We start from the raw sequence: 27008 nt of genomic DNA on the forward strand, positions 1-27008 counted from the left end.
TTAATTGATCAGTCTTGATTGTTCTTTGGAGGTAGTTAATAATCCAGTCTTCTCGGCTAACTAAGTGTGAGTGTTATGTATTTGTGTGGTTTGATAGATTTTTCTATTGTAAATGGATTTCCAAGCATTGTTATACCGATCTAAATGGAAATCAAATAGGCTTATCTTCTAGAGGCAGATTGGTATCAAATGTCTTCACTTAAGTCGAAAAAACTCTTAGGAATTAAGGGACGTCGGCTAAGGGAATCAATTGTGTGGGTCTTAAGAGGTTCCAGAAAAGTAAGGAGAACGACTGCTGTTGAATTGATTGGAAGGTTAATTCGGTCTCAAATACATTCATGTCAAAAATCTGATAGTAGACTAGTGTAGTATTAGCTTAATACAGTTTGATGTTCAAATCTGGACGAGGTCCCGGGGTTTTGTACAGACGCAGTTTCTCTCGTTAACAAAACTTGCGGTGTCTTGTGTATTTTCATTTTCTGCATTATATTGTTTTATCTTATAATTAGATTAGCACAAGTAGTACTATCAACGCACTGCTCGGTCGAACTCGCATGCGTTGCTATCTCAAGCATGTTTGTCAATGTTAGTGATCAAAACTAGATGTCTACGACTAGGACATAGTTTGTGCGGTTGAGCTTAGAATTCATGGCGCTTATCACTTGAAGACGAAGAACTATTAAGGAGAGCTAGTGGAACTTCATCAAGAAAAGGTATGTGGAGACTTAAACTCATCTATCACTTGGAAATTCTATTTTTACTCTATATCTTATATTGAGACATAAGTCGTGTTATGACATAGTTTTCTCTGTACACATTTGATATTTTGAGCTGAGAATATCTCGCTTACATATTTCTCGAAATATGTGTTGGTAAGCTTTTTCTTAGACCAAGTTCATCTTATATCATGAGAAAATTTTCGAGTAACATCTTACATGGTTTGTGTGATACAATCATTTGGTGTAAGACTTGGAATGTTTCGATAATGATTATTTCAATATCTTGAAAATTGCTTTGATGCTAATAGTGTGTGAAAACGGCTATTATCATTATAGAAGAATGTTTCAATGATTGAAATGAAGAGTTGAGATTATGTAACCATCTTTTGATATAAGCATATATAGTGTGTTCGCATATTAGTGTATAAATCCATTAATCGGGAACCAAGAGTATGCATATGTGTGTGTATACGAAATTAGTGAAGGAGATAGGTTAAGTAAGCGTACCCGTACGCATACTGGCGGAAGTTTTCCAACCAAAAAATTCTGTTGAGTTTGGGAATTAACAAGCTCTTAACTAGTCACCTTAAGTACGCGTACCCGTATGCATACTGGCGGAAGTTTTCAAACCGAAAATTTCTGCTGAGTTTGGAAACTAAACCAACTCAAATCCGGTAGCTTAAGTACGGATACCCGTACGCGTACTTAAGCTGGTTACTTTATCAAATCGGTCAGTTCATGAACTTAAACATTTAAATTACAAGGAATGCAATCTTTGCAAACCGTGGTTATAATGTTCATGATTATTCAAGTGAATCAAACCGATTTTGCTTCAATTGTATTCTTGTATGAATCCATGAGAATATAACAATTGAACAACTCTTTAACTAGTTTCATTTGAGTCATTTGAACTAGTTATGGTTAAGATGAATAAGGTTGATATGAGAGTAATCATATGGCTAACCTCAGTTAACTATTTGTGAACCAACATGGTGTACACGTTTAGGTACGGTTACATAAACCTAAATGAGGGTACATTTCATTTGTGTGTAACAAGCTAAATTCGATCTAACGGTTGAAAGATATTAGCTTGGTTGAATCAGGTTTTTCATCTAACGATGATTATTAAATGCTTTGTTACCAAGGTAACTTGGATTGCAAACCCTGATTTGAAAACTATATAAAGGAGAACTCTAGCAACTGGGAAACCTAATCCCCACACCGCATGTGTGTTACTAGTTGCATAATTAGAGTCGATTCTCCTTTAACCTTAGGTTTCTTCTCGAGACCCTGTAGGTTAACGACTTGAAGACTTCATTGGGATTGTGAAGCCAGACCCAACTATTCTCTTCGTATTTGCGTGATATGATCTTGTTGTTTCTATCGTGATTGAGCGCAATTGTAAAATTGGCTTGAGATTTATATATCCGATGGGCAAGATAGAAAAGTAATCACAAACACCTTCGACTCATCGTTTGTGAGGTGATTAATAATACTAGGTTGTTCTTCGGGAATATAAGCCCGGTTTATCAATTGGTTCTTGTTCACCTTGATTTATCAAAAGACGAAATAAAAACTGTTGGTATTTCTGTGGGAGACAGATTTATTCAATCCTATAGAATTTTATGTGTGATACAGATTTGTTTATCAAGTCTTCGACTTTGAATCGTAACAACTCTTAGTTGTGGGTGAGATCAACTAAGGGAATCAAGTGCGTAGTATCCTGCTGGGATCAGAGACGTAAGGAGTCTAAATATACCTTGAATCAGTATGAGATTGATTATGGTTCAACTAAAATCCAGTCCGCAGTTAATTGGTAGCAGGCTAGTGTCTGTAGCGGCTTAATACAGTGTGGTGTTCAATATGAACTAGGTCCCAGGGTTTTTCTGCATTTGCGGTTTCCTCGTTAACAAAATTCTGGTGTTTGTGTTATTTCTTTTCCGCATTATATTTTGTTATATAATTGAAATATCACAGGTTGTGCGTTAAGATCAATCAATTAGAATATCCAACCTTTGGTTGTTGATTTACATTGATTGACACTTGAATATTGGTCTTTGGTACCGTTCAAGTAATTCCTCTTATATTCAATCGGGCTCAAAGGTTTCTATTTGATGATTGCAGATTGAATTAAGAGTTAGAGATATTAAACTCTTTGATACACTTTATTCTAGATTGAGTCTGACTGTCTAGTTGATTCTCTAGAAAGTGTATTGGAGTAAGTCCTCTCAGATTTCCAAACGAATTTTTGGGTGTGGTTGTTAAACCCCCACATTTTCAATTGGTATCAGAGCAGGAAAACACGTTAAAGACCTTATAAGTCTGTGTTTATAGCGATCTGAGGATGGACGATATTGTCTCTGATAAACGCATCGACAGAAATAAAAGTTCTGTTTTATTAAAGTCTATTAAAGAGAAATATTTGTCAATCTCGAATGTAGAAGAACCTTGTGTTCAAAGGAAACAAACATACATTGAAAAGTGTTTCCCTGACCACCTTACTGACAAGTCTGACTCTGAAGTTGAAAGGGATGCATCCAAAGAGAGTGAAGTGATTCTAAAACTTGTTAGAATTCAGGCTGATAATGTCAACAGGTTGAAACACAAAGTCAATGTCCTTGTTGGTATGATATGTGAGCGTGACTCTCGTTTAATGATTCTTAAAGAATAAAATATCAAAAAGGATTCTTTGAAAATTGAACAACTCTTAAGTGAACTCTCATTTCAAGAGTGTTCAAAAGAGTTCGCCATACCAACTGCTTCTGATTTAACTGAAAAAATTACTGGTTCAGAAGCAAAACAGAAATTCCTTCTTATTGGAAATATAATGTGGTCGTATCTTTCTCTAATCAAGGAATATCCACATCTCTTAGAAGGAAGAAGTCTCCCAACAATAGTGTTGAGTCTGTTCCTTCTAATCACTCAAGTGTTTGTGATTCTAAAAGTCATGGTGGACAAAAGAAGAAATCTAGGTTGAATGAAAATTCTTTCAGTCGTCTTCAACACACCTTAGATTTAATTCTCAAACGTGTAACTGACATCCGTATGTCTAAACCAATTGAATTTAGTACTTACCCTGTGTATTCTACCAGGAAAGTCAGTTCGAAGTGTTCTTCAAATGTTCAAGAATTTAACAGACTTCTCAATGCTGTTTGATCAATAAGGACTCATGGTTTTTCTTATTTCAAAAGGGGAGATAATGTTGTACATGATGTGAAAAAGGTACTAGAAGAAGGAAGCAAAAATGGAGGTATGTAAGACAACTTAAAAGGGATAACTGAAGGATATAAAGAAATTATGAACATGCTGTCTATTCCCTCTGGGAAAAATTCTTCAGGTAAAAATCATCATTATGCATCTTATTTTGATGATAGAAAATTTTATGATAACTTTTCACATCGTAACGGTTTTTCCTCAGAGATCAGGAGAAAGAGATTTAACCGTAAACAACGGTCATTTGATGATCTCAAGGCTCATGCTTGTGCTAATTAATCACAAGGTTGAAATCTCACTCACAAAAATCCTGGTTGAGTGAGATATAGTCAGGTATACTTGATGGCAAAGTGTTTTGTGACTCTCTAGCTATTTTCTTATCGATCTTAGCTGGATTATCAATCACAAACTTTTTTGCATAAGTATTTGTGTTTGTCTTGTCAAGCTTTTATTTTCTTAATTTCGTTTTGAATTTTTTTGTATCAAAAATTGCTACTCTTGCTCTAAATTTTCTGTCACATGAGTATACAAAATTTATTGAGCTAAGATTTGTGACACTTCTCACATAGGAAAACATTCTTTGTTGAAAAGTTTTTTAATTGAGCCTTTCTCCACGGATCAACTTTAGAAACCCCGATCTCCTGTTTCCTGTGAAACCTTTTAAAATACCAAATCCTGTTTAAAAAGTACGCATACTCAGGCTGTGTTTTCGTCAAGAATGGCTTCTCCGTCGGGAACTTGTAATTTTCCAAGAGGATTTCTTGATAAGGGTTTTTGTCTCGAAGAGAAGGAGGAAATTTCTCTAGTGAAATTTGATGACACATCTTCTCAATATCCAGATAACTTCTCAGATTTTGAGGATGATGAAGAGATTTCTAATGAAGTTGTTCGAAACTTCATTGATTAGTTTAATGATACAAAGAAGTTACTTGTTAACACTCTCAAGGATCTTGATGTGTTACGAACCTAGTTGATAAATGTCAACTCTGAAATTGCTCTTATGAGGACACGACTTAAGGATCACCTCAATGCCGTGTCTGAAGATGATGTCAACTCTGTCAGTCAAAAACTTGAAGGTCTAGGTACCAGTGAAGCCTCCGTACTTGAACTCTGATCTCTTCCTGAGAAGTGTTTTTGATTTTTAGATTTGTTCTTTTTGTCCAGTAAATTTTCTTATTTATGTTTTTAGAAGAATAACTAGGGTTTGGAATAGCCATTATTTTGAGTACACATAGCTATGTCCAACGATTTTCATATTCAATGTTTTTAGATCTATTTATTTAAATTCTAAGTTATTTGGAAGATGATTGTTTGAAATTTTAATCTTTATGATTTTATATATTGCAAATTGTTATGGGATATGTTTTTTACGACCGTGAACCCGTGAATGTCCCATACTTGGTCAAAAGTTATCTCTATTATGTCGGTATGAAAGTATTGATAGAAGATAAAATGAACTTTTGACATTACAAAAGTTAAAGCCTTTTATGTCATTGTTTTGATGGAATAGAGGATAAAACTTTTGTTTACAAGGATTATGTCTATTGTATGTCATTGTGCAAATGGTGATGGAAAATCGAATGAATCCTTGTCTATTCCGCAGTATTGTCGATCTCCGATCCACATTTTTGTGCATATACTGTGTTTCTCCATAAGTTTTCTTATGTTTGAGCATGACCAATTGAATTGATTATTCTCTTGTAGTTAGTTTAGTTTTTGCTCCGTAAGTTCTCTTATGATGCGCATGACCAATTGAATTGATCACTTTTGTGGTTAATTTAGTTGTGTAATTTCAATTGAATTAATTATGGGTTTTCTTGTGGTTAATTTAATTGTGCATTTCGATTGGATTAATCATGAATTATTTTGTGGATAATTCTATTGAATACTTTGGATTTAAATTCATGTGTTTCACATGATTTGGTTATGTCCAAAGAAATCTTTCTTTTCTTGTGAAAGTAAGGTCGCCTTTGTTGTTCTTTCGGGAATGTCATTTTATGGGGAAGAGTTCTTTTTAAACTTGTACTTAATTGCCAAATCTTTGTGGAGAGTGCGGCAGTGGAATACTATAGGGGTTATCTTATATCTTTATACACTCCTTGATGAATGCATTTAGCTTCGGCTTTATGATGGCATCTAAATAAGTTGATATAGTATTCTATTTTGGTCATGAAGTATCTCTATGAAAATTTCATGAGGATACCACTAGTTTTCATACCTTTGCCAATTTATATTGACAAAAAGGGGGAGAATTAATGTGTAACGTGATACTACAAATACATATGGTTTACAGATCATTATGTAAGGGGGATAGTTTTCATGTCCAAATGAAGTATTGACTAAGGGGGAGTGATACATATCACCTTAGTATTGTTGTCAAAGTTGTGATACAATTGAACTTTGATGCTGTGTAATAATACTATGATATTGTATAACAATAATTGAAAGCATTTGTTTTCTCATGGCTATCGCTACTGATCTTCAACAACTATGATGCTTAAATTACAACCTTTAGGATCATGGAGTACTTGGAAGTGACGAATATTTCGAGTCACGTTGAAGATTCCAATGAGATCAAGCATTTGGATGAGAAGCTACAATTTTTATTTATTTTGTAATCCATATGTATTGATAGTTTTGTCACTAAAATTGACAAAGGGGGAGATTTTTAGAGCACTGCTCGGTCGAACTCGCATGCGTTGATATCTCAAGCATGTTTGTCAATGTTAGTGATTAAAACTGTAAGTCTTGATTTCTAACCTATTTATAGATGTCTCGGACTAGGACATAGTTTGTGTAGTTGAGCTTAGACTTCACGGCGCTTATCACTTGAAGACGAAGAACTACTAAGAAGAGCTTGTGGAACTTCAGCAACAAAAGGTATGTGGAGACTTAAACTCATATATCACTTGGAAAGTCTATTTCTACTCTATCTCCTATATTGAGACATAAGTCATGTTACGATATAGTTTTCTCTATACATATTTGAGATTTCGAGCTGAGTATATATCGCTTACATATTTCTCGAAATATGTGTTGATAAGTTTTCGCTTCGACCAAGTTCATCTTATATCATGAGAAAATTGTGAGTAACATCTTACATGGTTTGTGTGATACAATCATTTGGTGTAACACTTGGAACGTTTCGATAATGATTATTTCAATATCTTGAAAATTGCTTTGATGCTAATAGTGTGTGAAAACGGATATTATCATTACAGAAGAATGTTTCAATGATTGAAATGAAGAGTTGAGATTATGTAACCATCTTTTGATATAAGCATATATAGTGTGTCCGCACATTAATGTATAAATCCATAAACTGGGAACCAAGAGTATGCATATGTGTGTATACGAAATTGGTGAAGGAGACAGGTTAAGTATGCGTACCCGTACACATACTGGCGGAAGTTTTCCAACCGAAAAATTCTGCTGAGTTTGGAATTAACAAGCTCTCAACTAGTCACCTTAAGTACGCGTACCCGTACGCATACTGGCGGAAGTTTTCGAACCGAAATTTTTTGCTGAGTTTGGAAACTAAACCAAATCAAATCTGGTTGCTTAAGTGCGCATATTCGTACACATACTTAAGCTGGTTACTTTATAAAATCGGTCAGTTCATGAACTTAAATATTTTAATAATAAGGAATGCAATCTTTGCAAATCGTGGCTATAATGTTTATGATTGATTCAAGTGAATCAAACCGATTTTTCTTCAATTGTGTTCTTGTATGAATCCATGAGAATATAACAATTGAACAACTCTGTAACTAGTTTCATTTGAGTCATTTGAACTAGTTATGGTTAAGGAATAAGGTTGATATGAGAGTAATCATATGGATAACCTCGGTTAACTATTTGTGAACCAACATGGTGTACAGGTTTAGGTACGGTTACATAAACCTAAATGAGGGTACATTTCATTTGTGTGTAACATGCTAAGTTCGATCTAACTGTTGAAAGATATTAGCTTGGTTGAATCAGGTTTTTCATCTAACGGTGATTATTAAATGCTTTTATTACCAAGGTAACTTCGATTGTAAACCCTGATTTGAGAACTATATAAAGGAGAACTCTAGCAACTGGGAAACCTAATCCCCACACCTCATGTGTGTTACTAGTTGCATAACTAGAGTCGATTCTCCTTTAACCTTAGGTATCTTCTCGAGACCCTGTAAGTTAACTACTTGAAGACTTTATTGGGATTGTGAAGCCAGACCCAACTATTCTCTTTTTAGTTGCGTGATCTGATCTTGTTATTTTTATCGTGATTGAGTGCAATTGTAAAATTGGCTTGAGATTTATATCTCCGATAGGAGAGATCGAAAAGTAATCACAAACATCTTCGTATCATCGTTTGTGATTCCACAATAACTTGTTTTGCTAGTCGATTAAGTTTATTGTGAGGTGATTGATAATACTAGGTTGTTCTTCGGGAATATAAGTCCGGTTTATCAATTGGTTCCTGTTCGCCTTGATTTATCAAAAGGCGGAACAAAAACTCATGGGTATTTCTGTGGGAGACAGATTTATTCAATCCTATAGAATTTTCTATGTGATACAGATTTGTTTATCACGTCTTCAATTTTGGGTCGTAGAAACTCTTAGTTGTGGGTCAGATCAGCTAAGGGAATCAAGTGTATAGTATCCTCCTGGGATCAGAGACGTAAGGAGCGCAACTGTACCTTGAATCAGTGTGAGATTGATTAGGGTTCAACTACAATCCAATCTGAAGTTAATTGGTAGCAGGCTAGTGTCTGTAGCGGCTTAATACAGTGTGGTGTTCAATCTGGACTAGGTACCGGGGGTTTTCTGCATTTGCGGTTTCCTCGTTAACAAAATTCTTGTGTCTGTGTTATTTCTTTTCCGCATTATATTTGGTTATATAATTGAAATATCACAGGTTGTGCGTTAAGATCAATCAATTAAAATATCCAACCTTTGGTTGTTGATTGACACTTGAACATTGGTCTTTGGTACCGTTCAAGTAATTCCTCTTATATTCAATCGGGCTAGCAAGTTTCTATTTGCTGATTGCGGATTGAATTAAGAGTTAGAGATATTAAACTCTTTGATACACTTTATTCTAGATTGAGTATGGATGTCGAGTTGATTCTCTAGAAAGTTTATTGGAGTACTTCCTCTCAGATTGCCAAACGAATTGTTGGGATTGGTTGTTAGACCCCCGCATTTTCAAGTACGTTATCAATCTTAGTAGTAACTACATACTGATTAATATCAGTTATGAGACTTTTTTTTGTAGAATTTGTATCTTGATAGATATATATAGATAACAAGTTTCATACTTGGCATAATTCAGATTTAAATATTTAGATACGACTTGATTGCTCTGGGCGGATATTGATTTTTGAGATCGTCTAAGTACTCTTCTATACAATCAGGTTCAAGGACTTCATCGTCTTGACTTTCTAATTGTAAAGAGAGGAGATATAAACTCGAGATACGCATTGTTCAAGGATCATTAAGTTGGTTTACTTGCAATTTTATTATGTTTTGTCCATACAAGTTTCCGAACGATAAAGTTGGCGGTGTACTTGGTACCCTCTCATTTTCATCGAGAACACTTAGTCCAGATACATAATCAAATGAATCCAGATACATGTGGATTAAATATTGGTCTAAATACATTTATATTTTATGGATACATGACTTTAATTATAAATTTGGATGAACCTGGTTAGAAATTGGTCCAGGTACATGTATTAATGAATCTAGAGAATTCTTGATCAAGATTCTTATCTTTTAAAACCTATAAATAGATGTGGAAATTTAAATCAAAAGGTACACATTCTCTGCTCATTTTTTCTTTACAAAAACCTATATAGAGATTTTACTCATTGAGACATAGGAGTGTCCTTGAAAATGCCACCACCGACACTTTTACTTATCAACGATTCTTGAAAAGCCAAAGTTAACGAAGAGTTAATTCATCAAGTAGCTGAAATATTGACATCCATCATGAACACATCTCGATAAATACTGTTAAATCATCTAACGATTCACATTTCATCATCAGGCATGAATCTCAATGAATATTCTTTGATAATCTAACAACTAAAATTTCACGAAGCTCGAGGAATGTTGTATGAATATTTTTGCTACAACATCTTCAAGGTTATTTTGCGTTACCTCCCCTTTAAAGATTGCAAAGTAAGAAAACCTCCTATCTTTAACTCTAATAATGAAAACATAAATAATATCTATCTCATTAATAATTCAATTAAAAAAAGTTTATATTATTGATAAATAATTTTTACCATTTGGAAATTTAAGATAAATGGAGTAACTAAATCTTATTATTACTAAAAATTAAATTTTAAGACTTAATTAAGAAACTTAGGGTTTTTATGTGTATATATATATATTCAAACTTGGGTCAACTCGAAGAACCCTGGGAACCCGAGGAATATAACTTGGGAGGACTTGGGTAATGCCTCCATAGGTTCCACGGGTTCGATGGGAAATTTTGGAAAAGAATTTACAGCTCGGGAATGGCTCGGCCAAGCCTTCTAACTAGATCAACCAACCCAAGTCTCACCCATAGGGTTGGGTCATTGCAAATGGTATGAGAGCCGATGACGGTTCACCTATCAATGATGAGAGAGTACGCTGGACGAGATAGGTCAGGTAATTGTCTCATAAGGGGCAGGAAATGTCTGAGATCTAGGATTGTATATATATTTCGTAGCCGAGGACGGTTGCAATTTAAGGTGGTCGTATTCCCCGATTCGGCAGGTAAGGTCCGTCGATTGGAATATAGGTAATGGTTGTACTTCCCTAACACCATGCCTTTTCAGCACAGTTGGCTGATTTTTTTTTACAGTTAAGCGCGCTCGGGCGGGAGTAATCCAGGGATGAGTGACCCCCAGGAAAGTTGTTGATGGATAATCGTAGCGGTATCCGTTGAAAACCCCACACTGCAAGATAACCGGAGTGGCTAAGTGGTGACAATATCGATGGAAGATCGGGTCATTATCTAGAATACAAAACAAAGTTTGGCTAAGTTAGGCTAGATAAAGAGTGGTTAGGATTTGTTCTTGGGAAAGATAAATCTATGGCAGTGGTTTGTTCAACTTAAATGTTATTATTAGTGTTTTGTTAATTGATTTCTCATTAAGTGCATCTCATAATTTCATTAATAAATAATTTTACTAAAAATTATATCAATAAAAACTATTAATGGTTGTTTCTCATAATTAATGGTTGTGATTATGATTAGAAATGCATCTAACAACCAAAATTTACTTACAATATCACTCATGTCTCATTAATTTTTTACAATAAATATTTTATTATGTCATATTAAAAATAATTATAAATAAGTTACTTTATTAATAATTATATAAGTATATTTTTATTAACTAATACTTAGATTTGCTGACAATTATATAAGTGGCCATAATAGTGGTTTTGGTGGAGTTGCTGAGCATTGAATATGGCAAAAATGTTACGGTGTTATGGATAGTGGTAGAGGAAGCTTTCTCAGCAAGGAGTGGTGCTGGATGCACTCATATAGTCCTTCAACCATAATAGCAAGTATGATAAAACTTTTTCTGTTTCTCTGAATCAAGTTGCTTAGTCTTAAATCAATGTTATTTTTTTGCTTGATCCCAGGTCATGATTTATTTACTTTTCTTATTTTTATATGGCTTTGAATTTCAATCAGAACAAACGATGGAAAATTATGGTTATTTCATCGAACATAGTATGATTTTATTGTGGATGTTCCACTGGGCTTTCGACAAGCACAACTGAGTGATAGTGTGATTTTTCTCAATTCTTCAAAGGATTATGTTATTTTTATGAAGTTCACTTTCCTGAAAATGTATTTTTCATGGTTATCTATCTAATTTTTTTCATTTTTTTTGTGTGTTAAACTTGGAAAAATTGGAACCCATTTAAAAAAAAAATCGAGTCTGATCATACCATTTTAAGTGGCCATAGTGGTGTTTTTGCTGGAGTTAGTGAGGACTTGAGATGGAAAAAATGTTATGGTGTTATGGTCAGTAGTAGCGGAACCTGTCTCAGTAGAAAGAGTAGCGGTTGATGCATTCATATAGTCCTTCAACCATAAAAGCAGGTATGACTAATATTTTTTTGTATCTCCGAATCGATTTAGTTGCATCGTCCTAAATCAATGTTATTTTTTTTGCTCGCTTCCAGGTCATGATTTATTTATTTTTATTATTTTTATATGGCTTTGAATCTTAATCAGAACAAACGGTGGAAAATTATGGTTATTTCATCGAACATTGTATAATTTTATTTTGGATGTTCCACTGGGCTTTCGACAAGCACAATTGAGAGATCGTATGATTTTTCTCAATTCTTCAAAGGATTGTGTTATTTTTATGAAGTTCACTTTCCCGAACATGTATTTTTCATGGTTATCTATCTAATTTTTTTCATTTCTTTTGTGTGTTAAACTTTGAAAAATTGGAACCCATTTAAAAAAAAATGAGTATGATCATACCATTTTAAGTGGCCAAGTGGTGGTTTTGGTGGAGTTGGGTGAGCACTGGAGATGGAAAAATGTTATGGTCAGTGGTAGCGGAAGCTGTCTCAGTAGAAAGAGTGGCGGTGGATGCACTCATATAGTCCTTCAACCATAATAGCAGGTATGACTAATGTTTTTTTGTTTCTCCAAATCGAGTTAGTTGCATCGTCTAAAATAAATATTATCTTTTTGCTTGCTCCCAGGTCATGATTTATTTAATTTTCTTATTTTTATATGGCTTTGAATCTCAATCAGAACAAACGATTAAAAAAGAAAATTATTTTAGTTAGAGTAGCATTTAAACATTTGTTTCAGGTGATTATCATTAAATATGTCTAAAAACTGAAATCGATGGAGGAATCTTCAAATTCTCGATCAGAATCTGAGATTTCAAAAAAATTTAGATCAGATAATTGATAGGCTTTCGGGATTGCCTATATATATAAACCGCAATCGCACGGTGTCTAACTAGTAGACAGAGGCAAGTACGAGTCGTTCCCACGAGGAGCGGTGGAAATACCAATAATCAATATTCTCAATTAACGAGCAATGATGTTTTTGGATTTTTAGAATTATAAAAATAAAGAAAATAAATCAAACAAATAAAATATATTCAACAGGAAAAGTCGGTAACCAGGGTTTATAGTATCCACCACAACTTCTATTCAATTACTGAAATGAAAAATAATCCATGAGTTATTTATCGTCCATTCTATCGACACCACCTATTATAAGTATAGAATCGCAAATATCACTGGGACACCCTAAGCATGGCACATCAAAAAATTAAACCAAAACATGCACCATCAAATTGTGTTAGCGAGAAAGTTATATGAATTAAATATAGGTTCACAAATAATACCCTGTTATTCTAAGCATACCCTATCAAAGGATTTTCCCAAGCATGGAATATCAAATAATTAGACGAATAAATTTGTAACCCTAACAATTAAACACAAAGGTTTACAAAACCGGTGAAGCAACAACTCGTTTTCAATAAATCAATAAACAATATTCAAAAATCAATCTACTCAAATCATAATGGTCTATTGCAAAATCATTCAATTTAGAGTTGCCTAATACCCAAAGTGGTTTCAATAATAAACCCTAGTTACAAAGAAATCTAGCAATACATTAAAATGGATTTCTCAAAACCCATAAAAATAATAATCAAGAGATACGAAAGATAAACCAATAATAATCGTGCCGTCACCACGATAAAACCAGTCTTCCTCCCCTCCTTATGAGCAGTTCACCGTCGTCCCCTCTTCTCAGTTCACGGCCGCAACACCGTTCTTCTCCCCTTCGGCTCTGTGGCCGGCCTCCAAATCCGGTCTCCCTCTTCTTCTCTGTGTTCCTTTTCTTCTTATAGTCTTGCAAACAAATCTGACTAAGACATAGTAAAATGCTTAGGCCCAGTCCAATATCGCACTGATTTCCTGAACTCTGGCCTCGACACCACTTTCCATATTCAGCCCGCAGCAAACCAGCATATCATCCAACTAACACATCAATAATCCAAGTCTGGCTACAACATCGATAATCCAAACTATCGCCATCATCACCAGCAGTACAACTCCGATCTTCTCTCAACTCCAGTTATAATTCACCGGCAACAGCTCCATGTGTAGTCTCTGCCAAACCCAAATCAAATAGAGCAAAAACTTCCATTTCTTTTTAAACGTCCCTGGAATCAAAAGCTCTTCTTAACCTCCAACTTCACCATGTTAAAAGCGCCACCAACTTGGCCGTGTACACGGCAATTACTTGCCTGCCATCGACTGATATCCATCAACTGCGCAACACTCCATCGAATTTCCTTCATCGTCCAACCAGGTCTCCGTTTCTTCATCCCCTGTTGCTGTGACTATTTCTCCATCGAGAACTTTCATATAAACCCTTTGTTCCTCAAATGTTGTCTAGCCAATCCTGCATCCTTACTGCCAAGCTCAAAACAGATAAACCAATCCTTCATTCTTACTGCCAAGCTCAAGACAGATAAACCAACTCCCTTTGTTCTCGTTCATCAACACAGATTTCTTCTTCTGTAGCCATCTGCCATTAGAGTATCGGCAGTTCGATGCCACCTCCATTCTCGCTACTGCCACCTTCTCAGTCACGTCCAACTCTCCATTCAGCGGGCAACAACAGCTATTTTGTTTGCTTCATCGACACACAAGGTACGAACTCCAGCTGCACTGTCGGCCACAATTCACGACCATCGTAATTTCATTGTTTCCCCCGTCAGTTCTTCTTATTCAGTCCATATGCTTCAATGAATCGAACTCCTAAATATCATTGTTGTACGTACAGTCGAGTAAGCAACAACGACTCCATAGTGCAGCTCCATCATAGTAAACAATCCTTCTTCTCCTTTCGCATCAACAGCCACAAATCTCTCCAAACAACCGCATTGTTGTAGCCATTTCCATTAACCACGATCGCATCAAGATCATTTCAGGCCAAATCCATCTTCATTCGAACCAACACTGCATACACAACGGAACGAGTTCAGTTAACACAACTCCTCCATCATCTACTGCGTCAGCTAATGGCCTCCATCGAATGCAACCAGTGAGCACCACATCACCACTTTCTATTTCTGGCCCATTGTAAATTCTTCTTTCAGGCAATTCTGCGAAAAACTACAGTGCAACTTCAGTACGTACAGAGGTAGCCTCCAGCTGGTTGTATGAAACTCCTCTTATATCTTAGTTGCACCTGCAATTTCGAATTCACAAGACCACGAATTTCCCAAGCATACCAGGACCCTAAAACAATAAAACTCCATGCCTTTCATTCGAGCAATTAATTGCAGTAGCAGCATCATCTAGTATCCATTCTCAATCTTTCAAACACAACCACCAGAAATTCCTTAAATTTAGTACCAACAACTGCCATTGCTGTTGTTCTTTCCTGTACAAAAATGCTGCATGCAACGGACCTGCCATACCCATTGTAGTTACTTAAAGAATAACCGCTGCTGCAATCAGGTTCATACACCGTCAATTCAACTACTCAAGCCTTCATTCAATTGATTGCATCTCAAATCATTTGAGATCAAATTAGACCCATTTCAGTCCACAACAAACCATCCTCATTCACGCCTTTCTTCACCTAATTGATTCAATGAATCAATTTCTCAAAATCAGGACAGCAAGAACAAAACCCATTGTCGAATTTCAGCCATTAGAACAATAGATGCTGTTAAATCCAGGGACATCTTTAACCTTGATGTTGATTGGTTTTCCAATTCATCTGAAGTCTCCAACTCCTTCCTTGCCCTGTTCTCTCGTCAACAAATTAATCTTCGCACCATTGGAAATGGTGGTGACGGCAGCTGCTCAGGTCCCCGTTCTGTTCTCAAAACATCACCACCTTCTGGCCGTGAAATGTATGTGGGTGGGCTAGCTTAAATGGTTAACTTGGTGGCCTACAGTCCATTAAGCTTCGTCTTCTTGACACAGGGAGTAAGTATATGCCGCAAACGCCATACTGCTTCTATTTATCCATTTTTCATCTGAGGATCGAATCCACTTGTAATTTCTAGGAAAGCACTAAAATTGTGTTATTAGTCAAAATATCGAGTCTTATCGAATATAAATATGGGTATAAAATGTAGCACCTACGTGTTTATCAACACTCCCACACTTATATTTTGCTAGTCCTCGAGCAAAATAAAGAATTGACCCGCTACACAGCTGGTCACATCATAAGAGAGAATTAGACCCGCTACACAGCTGGTCATAAAAAAATACCCTACAAAATACTCGTTACACAGCTGGTCATGATAAATACTATACATAAGACCGTTACACAGCTGGTCATAACCCTAAAAATTATAATGATAATAATTTTTTTTAAGACCCGCTACACTGCTGATCATCTTTTTTTTAGACCCGCTACACAGCTGGTCATAATATTCAATTTTTTTTTAAATCAAAATTCCCAACAACAGTGCCACTCCCCCACACTTAAATATTACATTTTCCTCAATGTAATTGAGTCATCCAACGTAGAAATTAAGGTGGGAAATTCTAAAATAAAATATGCAAAAACTAAACAAATAAAAATAAAAGATAGAGTGAAGGGAACAAATCTGATGGGTTGACTCCCATGAAGTGAAAGGTATTTGTCTCCCTTTTTACCAGTAGCACGTTCTCAAACGAGGTGAGGTTAGTACCTCAAAGTAAGCTGGCTATCATATATGTACAACCTCAAAAGTTGAGGATCAACCTAACTAATCTGGTCAGTCGAAAACATGAACCTGCAGCAAGAATGATTAATACCCAGAGAGCAGAAACTGAATTCAATCTTATTCAAACCTACCCAACCATATGTGGTACTGTAAAGTAAATCAGATTCGCAGATAATTAGTAATGATTGCTTAAAGAATTGCACAGTTGTTGTAATCCTTAAATCAGGTTCTAAGTCCGAAGAAATAACTTGCTCGGCAGATATTGGTTCAAATTTACTCGTTGAATAGGGGCTCAATTGAGCAATAATATCACGACTCGCATACCCAATATCATCTAGAATAGTTTCATTATGTGAAAAATAAGAATTAGATAGGTCTGACAATGGTTTATGGGTCAAGGTCGGAGCTTTCTCGACTGATGAAACTAGTCGAGACTCGGGATGAACTAGAGGTTCTAGTTTGGGCTTCCATTTATTAGTGTCTAGCAGCGGTGTGGAGTCTAATAAGGCATTGACTTCACAAATAACACTTTCATCATCAAAATCATACCCAAAATGAGCTAAGCAAACCTCTAATGGATCTTCCGAGTGGCTATTGCAAAAGCCTTGCGAGTGCATACTTTCTTTTCGCCCACAGCACTTCAGGCTAAGGTACTTAAAAAAATCAAATAAAATACGTAAAAAGAACCAAAAGAAATCTAAAAGAAAAACAAAATAAAATTATGTATAAAAAGATATCAATTAGAGAGTATTTTGCAACCACTCCCCGGCAGCGGCGCCAAAAATTGATATGCTTTCGGGATTGCCTATATATATAAACCGCAATCGCACGGTGTCTAACTAGTAGACAGAGGCAAGTACGAGTCGTTCCCACGAGGAGCGGTGGAAATACCAATAATCAATATTCTCAATTAACCATCAATGATGTTTTTGGATTTTTAGTATTATAAAAACAAAGAAAATAAATCAAACAAATAAAATATATTCAACAGGAAAAGTCGGTAACCAGGGTTTATAGTATCCACCACAACTTCTATTCAATTACTGAAATGAAAAATAATCCATGAGTTATTTATCGTCCGTTCTATTGACATCACCTATTATAAGTATAGAATCGCAAATATCACTGGGACACCCTAAGCATGGCACATCAAAAAATTAAACCAAAGCATGCACCATCAAATTGTGTTAGCGAGAAAGTTATATGAAGTTAAATATATGTTTACAAATAATACCCTGCTATTCTAAGCATACCCTATCAAAGGATTTTCCCAAGCATGGAATATCAAATAATTAGACGAATAAATTTGTAACCCTAACAATTTAGCACAAAGGTTTACAAGCAACAACTCGTTTTCAATAAATCGATAAACAATATTCAAAAATCAATCTACTCAAATCATAATGGTCTATTGCAAAATCATTCAATTTAGAGTTTCCTAATACCCAAAGTGGTTTCAATAATAAACCCTAGTTACAAAGAAATCTAGCAATACATTAAAATGGATTTCTCAAAACCCATAAAAATAATAATCAAGAGATAAGAAAGATAAACCAATAATAATCTTGCCGTCACCACGATAAAACCAGTCTTCCTCCCCTCCTTATGAGCAGTTCACCGTCGTCGCCTCTTCTCAGTTCACGGCCGCGACACCGTTCTTTTCCCCTTCGGCTCTGTGGCCGGCCTCCAAAACCGGTCTCCCTCTTCTTCTCTGTGTTCCTTTTCTTCTTATAGTCTTGCAAACAAATCTGACTAAGACATAGTAAAATGCTTAGGCCCAGTCCAATATCGCACTGATTTCCTGAACTCTGGCCTCGACACCACTTTCCATATTCAGCCCGCAACAAACCAGCATATCATCCGACCAACACATCAATAATCCAAGTCCGGCTACAGCATCAATAATCCAAACTATCGCCATCATCACCAGCAGTACAACTCCGATCTTCTCTCAACTCCAGTTATAATTCACCGGCAACAGCTCCATGTGTAGTCTCTGCCAAACCCAAATCAAATATAGCAAAAACTTCCATTTCTTTTTAAACGTCCCTGGAATCAAAATCTCTTCTTAACCTCCAACTTCACCATGTTAACAGCGCCACCAACTTGGCTGTGTACACGGCAATTACTTGCCTGCCATCGACTGATATCCATCAACTACGCAACACTCCATCGAATTTCCTTCATCGTCCGGCCAGGTCTCCGTTTCTTCATCCCCTGTTGCTGTGACTATTTCTCCAACGAGAACTTTCATATAAACCCTCTGTTCCTCAAATGTTGTCTAGCCAATCCTGCATCCTTACTGCCAAGCTCAAAACAGATAAACCAACTCCCTTTGTTCTCGTTCATCAACACCGATTTCTTCTTCTGCAGCCATCTGCCATTAGAGTATCGGCAGTTCGATGCCATCTCCATTCTCGCTACTGCCACCTTCTCAGTCACGTCCAACTCTCCATTCAGCGGGCAATAGCAGCTCTTTTGTTTGCTTCATCGACACACAAGGTACGAACTCCAGCTGCACTGTCGGCCATAATTCACGACCATCGTAATTCCATTGTTTCCCCCATCAGTTCTTCTTATTCAGTCCATATGCTTCAGTGAATCGAACTCCTAAATATCATTGTTGTACGTACAGTCGAGTAAGCAACAACGACTCCATAGTGCAGCTCCATCATAGTAAACAAGCTTTCTTCTCCGTTCGCATCAACAGCCACAAATCTCTCCAAATAACCGCATTGTTGTAGCCATTTCCATTAACCACGATCGCATCAAGATCATTTCAGGACAAATCCATCTTCATTCGAACCAACACCGCATACACAACGGAACTAGTTCAGTTAACACAACTCCTCCATCATCTACTGCGTCAGCTAATGGCCTCCATCGAATTCAACCAGTGAGCACCACATCACCACTTTCTATTTCTGGCCCATTGTAAATTCTTCTTTCAGGCAATTCTGCGAGCAAATGCAGTGCAACTTCAGTACGTACAGAGGTAGCCTCCAGCTGGTTGTATGAAGCTCCTCTAATATCTTAGTTACACCTGCAATTTCGAATTCACAAGACCACGAATTTCCCAAGCATACCAGGACCCTAAAACAATAAAACTTCATGCCATTCATTCGAGCAATTAATTGCATTAGAAGCATCATCTAGTATCCATTCTCAATCTCTCAAAAACAACCACCAGAAATCCCTTAAATTCAGTACCAACAGCTGCCATTGATGCTGCTCTTTCCTGTACAAAAATGCTGCCTGCAACGGACCTGCCATACCCATTGTAGTTACTTAAAGAATAACCGCTGCTGCAATCAGGTTCATACACCGTCAATTCAACTACTCAAGCCTTCATTCAATTGACTGCATCTCAAATCATTTGAGATCAAATTAGACCCATTTCAGTCCACAACAAACCATCCTCATTCACGCCTTTCTTCACCTAAGTGATTCAATGAATCAATTTCTCAAAATCAGGACAGCAAGAACAAAACCCATTGTCGAATTTCAGCCATTAGAACAATAGATGCTATTAAATCCAGGGACATCTTTAACCTTGATGTTGATTGGTTTTCCAATTCATCTGAAGTCTCCAACTCCTTCCTTGCCCTGTTTTCTCGTCAACAAATTATTCTTCGCACCATTGGAAATGGTGGTGACGGCAGCTGCTCAGGTCCCCGTTCTGTTCTCAAAATATCACCACCTTCTGGCTGTGAAATGTATGTGTGGGTGGTCTAGCTTAAATGGTTAACTTGGTGGCCCACAGTCCATTAAGCTTCGTCTTCTTGACACAGGGAGTAACATATATGCCACAAACGCCATACTGCTTCTATTTATCCATTTTTCATCTGAGGATGGAATCCACTTGTAATTTCTACAAAAGCACTAAAATTATGTTATTAGTCAAAATATCGAGTCTTAGCTAATATAAATATGGGTATAAAATATAGCACCTACGTGCTTATCAATAATACTTATGTTCCTCTAAATCTCAGTCCATCAGTTTTCATACCTGATGAGATTATTGATGAGAGTGTTAATGAATGGAGGTTTAGTTTTATTGGAAGACTTGATTTCGTGAAATTGAAGATATCAGTTGCAGAAACTAGTTTAAGGAAACAATGGACTCTTACTGGTAAGTGTCAGTTTATTCTTATTGGTTCTTTATTATCAAACTAGAGAATAAGGTTAATATGAAATTTTTGTATGAGGGTTTTTGGGAGGTTGAATCTCAATATCTGAAGCTTCGATACTGGGAACGGGAATTTCAAGCCTGAACAACATAAATCTAGTGCTTTTGTATGGATGTTATTTCCTGGTCTTAGTATTGAGTATTGGAAAGAAGATATTCTTATGTCCATGGGTAGAGCAATTGGTAGAACAATTCGGATTGATACTACAACATTGAAAAGAGAAATTGGATAATATGCTAGTATTTTGGTGGAAGTAGATCTCTCAAATGAAATTCCAAATAAAGTTGTGGTGGAATCAAAGTATTGTAAATTTGAGCAAGAAATTACTGTATCCAATCTGCCTAAATTTTGTAGTAAGTGCAAGATTGTGACTCATTTGGTGACTGAATGTAGAGTAGCAAGAAAAGAACAAAATCAAGGTGCTAAACTGAATAAACCTCAATGGAGGTACACTCCCAAAAAAAGTTACAATGCAAAACTCAGGTGGCTTTGATATATGTTTTCGGAGTCAAACTGTGATGTAGAAGAAGTGGATGCAATAATTCCTCCTATTATGAAATTTACTCCACCAATTGATAAGGAGAAAGCATTTACTGGTCTTCTGGAATCACCTAAGGAGTTTCCTTCTTTAATCTGTGGGTAAAATTATTGATGTGGGTGCAAGTGTGCAGGCATTACATTCAGTTGTTGAAATTTCTTCTAGTGTAACAGCTATAGAGCAAATTAATATAGTCACTGTTGATCCTGAAGTAGAACCAGTGCCCAACAATGTCTCAACTGAGATACTAACTGCTCAAGTTTTATCAACAATAAACACTGAAGTAACAAATACAGATGGCTGGAAGGAGGTAACTTGTACCAATACAAATTTCAGAAAAGTGAATACTTCAAATTCATGTAAAGGTTTTGTCTCTCCAAGTAAATTTCAAGCACTAATTTAGGTAGCTGAAAAACAGGATCATATTTTTTCTAAAATGATCAGCAAACCTGTTAAAGGTGTTCCTAATGTCATAACTAGAAAACAAGCTAGTACTTCAGTTAAATCAAATGTTAGTATGGGAGGTACAAGTACTTCTCAAATAACTCAATCTCAATGAAAGTACTTTACTTGAATATCAGAGGCTTGGAAAAAATTCAAACCAAAGATAAACTGAGAAATTTAGTAAAAAAAATTTAGTCCTTCTTTATTATGGGTAGTTGAACCTAAAATAAAAGCATCTTGTGGTGGAATTAAGAGTTTGAATTTAGTTGGGATGAGTAAAATGATTATACATAATTCTAGTAACACTGCAAAGGGTAATATATGTATTTTTTGGAATTCTTCTTTATGTAAACCAGTAGTGATTTCATCTTCAAGTGAAGCTATTACTGTTAAAGTGGGTGACGTTATGGTTACTGGGATTCATGCAGCAAGCATTAATGTGGATAGAAGAGACTTATGGGAAGAGCTGACAGAAATTAGTCAAATGAACTATCCATGGATGATAATTGGGGATTTTAATGTTGTACTGAGTTATGATGAAAAGGTTGGAGGTACAAGACCACTCAGAGTATCAATGCAGGATTTTAAAGACTGTCTAGAGTTTTGCAATTTAATTCAAGCCACAAAAACTGGAATCAAATTTTCTTGGTGCAATAATAGAGTTGGTAAAAATAGAATTTTATGTGATCTTGATAAAGCATTCTATAACCTTGAATGGTTGGAAAAATATGATGGTTAGTCATACAAAGTAGGTGTAAGAGGAACATCTGATCATGGTCCCCTATTTGGTTCTGTTGTGAATACTTGCAAGCCCGTGAATGCCCCTTTTAGGTATCAACATATTTGGACTTCTCATCCTGGTTTTCTTGAAGTGATCAAAAATGTATGGAATGAAGCAAGTTCAGGTAATCCAACTTTTTCTTTTATGAATAAACTAAAGAGATTAAAACAAATATTGAAAAAATCGAATTGGGAGGTTTTTGGAGATCTCAGAGTCAAAGTAAAGAATACATAAGATGAGGTACTTGCAGCTTCTCTGTTATCAGACGCAGATCCTGAAAATGTTGAGATATTAAACAAACTGGTAACAGCAAGGGGGAGACATGAAATTGCTTCTCAGCAATATAATGAATTAATGAGGGCTAAGTCTAGAGTGAAATGGATAAATGAGGGTGGTGCTAATACATCATTATTTCATGCATCTATTAAACTAAGGCAATCTCAAAACAATACTACTGAACTGGAAAGCACTGGAGGCAATGTGGTAACTGAACAATCTCAAATTGCAGATATTTTGGTTGAACATTATACAAAGAAATTTGAATATCAGAATATTACAATTCAAGAAGAGATTTTGGATGTAATTCCTAAACTTATAAATGATAAAGATAAAAACTTCCTCGATGTTGTTCCCACTGCAATGGAAATTAAAGAAGCAGTTTATGGCATGAATGCAAATAGAGCTCCAGGGCCAGATGGATTTCCTGACAGTTTCTACAAGTTTGCATGGGACATTATTGGTTCAAAGTTAATTGAAGCAATACAATTCTGTTGGATTCACAGATTTATACCTAAAGGTTTAAACTCTAACTTCCTGATTTTTACTTCCTAAAATTCAAGGTGCAAGAAGAGCAGAGCAATTTAGGCCTATTGGTTTAGCTAATTTCATCTTCGAAATATTTAGTAGAATCATTAATACAAGAGTAAGTACTATGATTAAAAGAATCATTTCTATTCAACAAGGTGCATATATTAAGGGGAGTAATATTCATGATAAAATTGTGTTAGCCTCTGAAATGATTAATGAACTCAATATTAAGAGGAGAGGTGGAAATGTTGGGCTTAAACTGGATATAACTCAAGCATATGATTCATTGAGTTGGGAATTCTTGTTTGAAGTGCTTAGAAGATTTGGATTTTTTGAAATTGGTATTAGTTGGCTCAGGAAAATATTTGAATCTGCAATGATCTTTGTACTTGCCAATGGTGATCCATGTGGCTTTTTTGTTGTTGAAAGGGGTCTAAGACAAGGTGATCCATTGTCACCCATTTTATTCATTCTTGCAGAAGAAGTTCTTAGCAGAAATATATCAAAAATGGTGCAGGAGGGTAAGATACAAGCAATGGTGACTAGAGGTAATTGTCAGCCTTCACACTTAACGTTTGTTGATGATATTTTCATATTCTGCAATGGCCACAAAAAATCATTGGATAATTTGATGAATTTATTGAGTAAATATCAGACTTCATCTAGTCAAGTGGTGAATAGGAACAAAAGTAAATGTTTTGTTGGTGGAGTTTCAAATGCAAGAAGAATTGAAATAGTTGAATATCTACAAATGAGACTATCAGAGTTGCCTGATACTTACTTGGGGTCCATTTTAAATCCTGGCAGAGTAAAATCATATCAAGTTTGGGGATGGTGGAATTAATGCAGAAGATGTTAGCTGGTTGGATGGGTAAGCTATTATCCTTCTCTGCAAGACTAACTTTGGTTAAACATGTATTATGTAGCATTCCCATATATAATATGGGTATTTACAAATGGCCTAAAACTATTATCAAGGAATATGAGAAAATTATCATAAATTTCCTCTGGTATGGAGATCCTGCAGTCAAAAAGTTAGTTACTATGAAATGGGATGAAGTTAATGCTCCAATAATGGAAGGTGGTTTGGGATTAAGAGATTGGAAGTGATGAATAAAGCTTTGTTAATGAAACTCTTTTGGAAAATCGAAACAGAGGAGGTGGAGTGGACTCAGTTCATGAGAGCTAAGTACAAAAACAAAAATAATGAATGAATATCATCTTACAGACAATCATCAATTTGGCCAGGAATTAAATGGGTCATTTCAGAGGTGAATGAAGGAAAAAGATGGATAGTTGGAGATGGTAAAACTAATATATGTGTCGAATGATAACTGGATCAAGGAATATGCCTTGGGAAAAATATTGTTTGGTCCTTTTTTAGGTGGTCCGAAGTCAGTTTGGTCCTTTGGGAAAACACCTTTACGGTTTGGTCCATAATTATTTAAAAATATTAAATAAACAAAAGTACCCTTCTGTGTTAATTTCTACTTATTTTTTTGTAGCATTTCATTCTTGAAAATGAACTCCTGTTAATTTCTACTTATTTTTTCAGAAATCACCTATATAAACCAGAGTTCATTCCAGAAATGAACTCCATATAAAAACCTAAAAAAACCAGAGTCCATTCCAGAAATGAACTCCATATAAAAACCTAAAAAAACAGAGTTCATTCCAGAAATGTACTCCATATAAAAACCTAAAATATCCAGAGTTCATTCCAGAAATGAACTCCGTATAATAAAAACAAAAAAAAAACAGAGTTCATTCCAGAAATGAACTCCATATAAAAACCTAAAAAAACAGAGTTCATTCAAGAAATGAACTCCATATAAAAACCTAAAAAAAAACAGAGTTCATTCCAGAAATGAACTTCATATAAAAACATAAAAACACAGAGTTCATTCATGGAATGAACTGCAGTCATCATCTTCGTCGTCTTCAACAACAACAAAAATAAATTCTTCAACAGCAGCAACAGTACCAGAGAAGAAGAACACAAAAGATAATCATCGTTCATCATCCTCTTCATCGTCAAAACTTAGAAAAAACGGAAGAAGAAGATTTTTTTCATCATCATCTTCATTGTCACGTCTTAGTCATCATCATCATCATCGTCTTCGTCATCTTCAACACGAGTTCATCTTCGATTTTTATAATCAAATCAAGATCTTCGTACTGAAAAATCAAAATCTTTAAAATAAATAACCAAATCGGTTTCTATAATCAAATCAAATCCATCTTTAAAAATAAATCTTCATCCTTAATCTTAAACAGTAGCAGAAAGAAAAAAGAAGAAGAAAAAAAGTAGATCTGGAAAAAAAAAGAGGCGAGAGAAAATAAATCTGAAAATTATTCTCTTCTCTCCTAATAATGAGTATATATATGCTCCATTAAAAGGTTATCTCTGCCACTACCATTTGACAATTACATCATCCATGACGTCATCCCGCGTGGGTATTGTCCACCCTAGGACCAAACCATAATTTCTAGGACCAAACTATAATATATTTTCCCAAAAAGGACCAAACAGAAAATTGACTAAGTCAATTGGACTAGACTCTCTAATATATTATTCCTGGGACCTATTGGTATATCCTACATATGCCTTATTTTAGAGGCATTCTGAGGATAATTATGTCCAAATGAATAAGAATTTGAAAGTAGCTAATCTAATTGTGGATGGTGTATGGAAAATCCCCGAGTAAATGTTTAAGTTTTTTGAGAAGAATGAAGTTCCAGCAATTGGTGAAGGCTCTGACAAGATGATATGGGAGAAGGATTTAAATGGAAATTTCTTTGTTGCCAATGCAGCTCAACAGATAAGAAAAAAGTATCATGTGATTCCTTGGACAAAGAAAATCTGGAAGTCATGTATACATCCTTATAATTCTACAAATCTATTGAAAATTTTGAGAGGAGCTTGTGCTACTAAGGAAACTGTAAGAAAAAAAGGTTTCTTGACAGTATCAAAGTGTTATTTATGTGGTAATGCACAAGATACAATGGATCACATATTATGGGAGTGTACATTTAGCACTAAAAGTTGGCATTGGCTGGGAGGGATTTTTTGCTTCTTTAGTCCTTCAAATTTTGAAGATGTTCTGAAATTTGTCAAAGGTAAAAGTGGTGTAACTCAAGAAGTATGGTATAACTCTGCATTTAAGGTTATGGTTGAGCTCTGGCATACAAGAAACAAGAAGATTTATGAGAATGAAGAACCTAACCTTGAAAAGTTTAAACAGAGAGTATTGTCTTACACAAATGAATATAGTATAAGAATGAAATGATCCAGATGGGGGAATGTGTATGATTTACAAATTTTACAGCAATTTGGAATCACAAGGATTAAAAGAATCATGACATATGTAAAACAATGCTTCTTCAAATTGACCGGAAGAGGACAAGTTCTCATATGTTGTGATGGTGCATCAAAAGGTAACCCTGGTAATGCAGGGATTGGTTTTGTGGCAGGGAATGAAAGTGGTGGATGCTTAGGTGTTGTTTCTGGTGGTTTGGGGATTGCAACTAATTATCTGGCAGAAGTAACGGCTTTGGTGGTTGCTGGTGAATGGGAAGTGAAGAAAAGGTATGAGAATA

The 27008-nt window shown here is 35.5% G+C and overlaps 1 long non-coding RNA gene across 1 annotated transcript; it reads right to left on the reverse strand.

The window, feature by feature from the left end:
- Positions 1-18038: 18038 nt before the first annotated feature.
- LOC113348300 lies at positions 18039-20269 on the reverse strand. Its single transcript, XR_003359563.1, has 2 exons — positions 20201-20269; positions 18039-20087 (listed from the first exon to the last, which is right to left on the reverse strand). It is a non-coding gene; the product is annotated as an uncharacterized LOC113348300 (long non-coding RNA).
- Between the last annotated feature and the right edge of the window lie 6739 nt (positions 20270-27008).

Source organism: Papaver somniferum, chromosome 2 (assembly GCF_003573695.1).
Source record: "Papaver somniferum cultivar HN1 chromosome 2, ASM357369v1, whole genome shotgun sequence".
NCBI classification, from domain to species: Eukaryota; Viridiplantae; Streptophyta; class Magnoliopsida; order Ranunculales; family Papaveraceae; genus Papaver; species Papaver somniferum.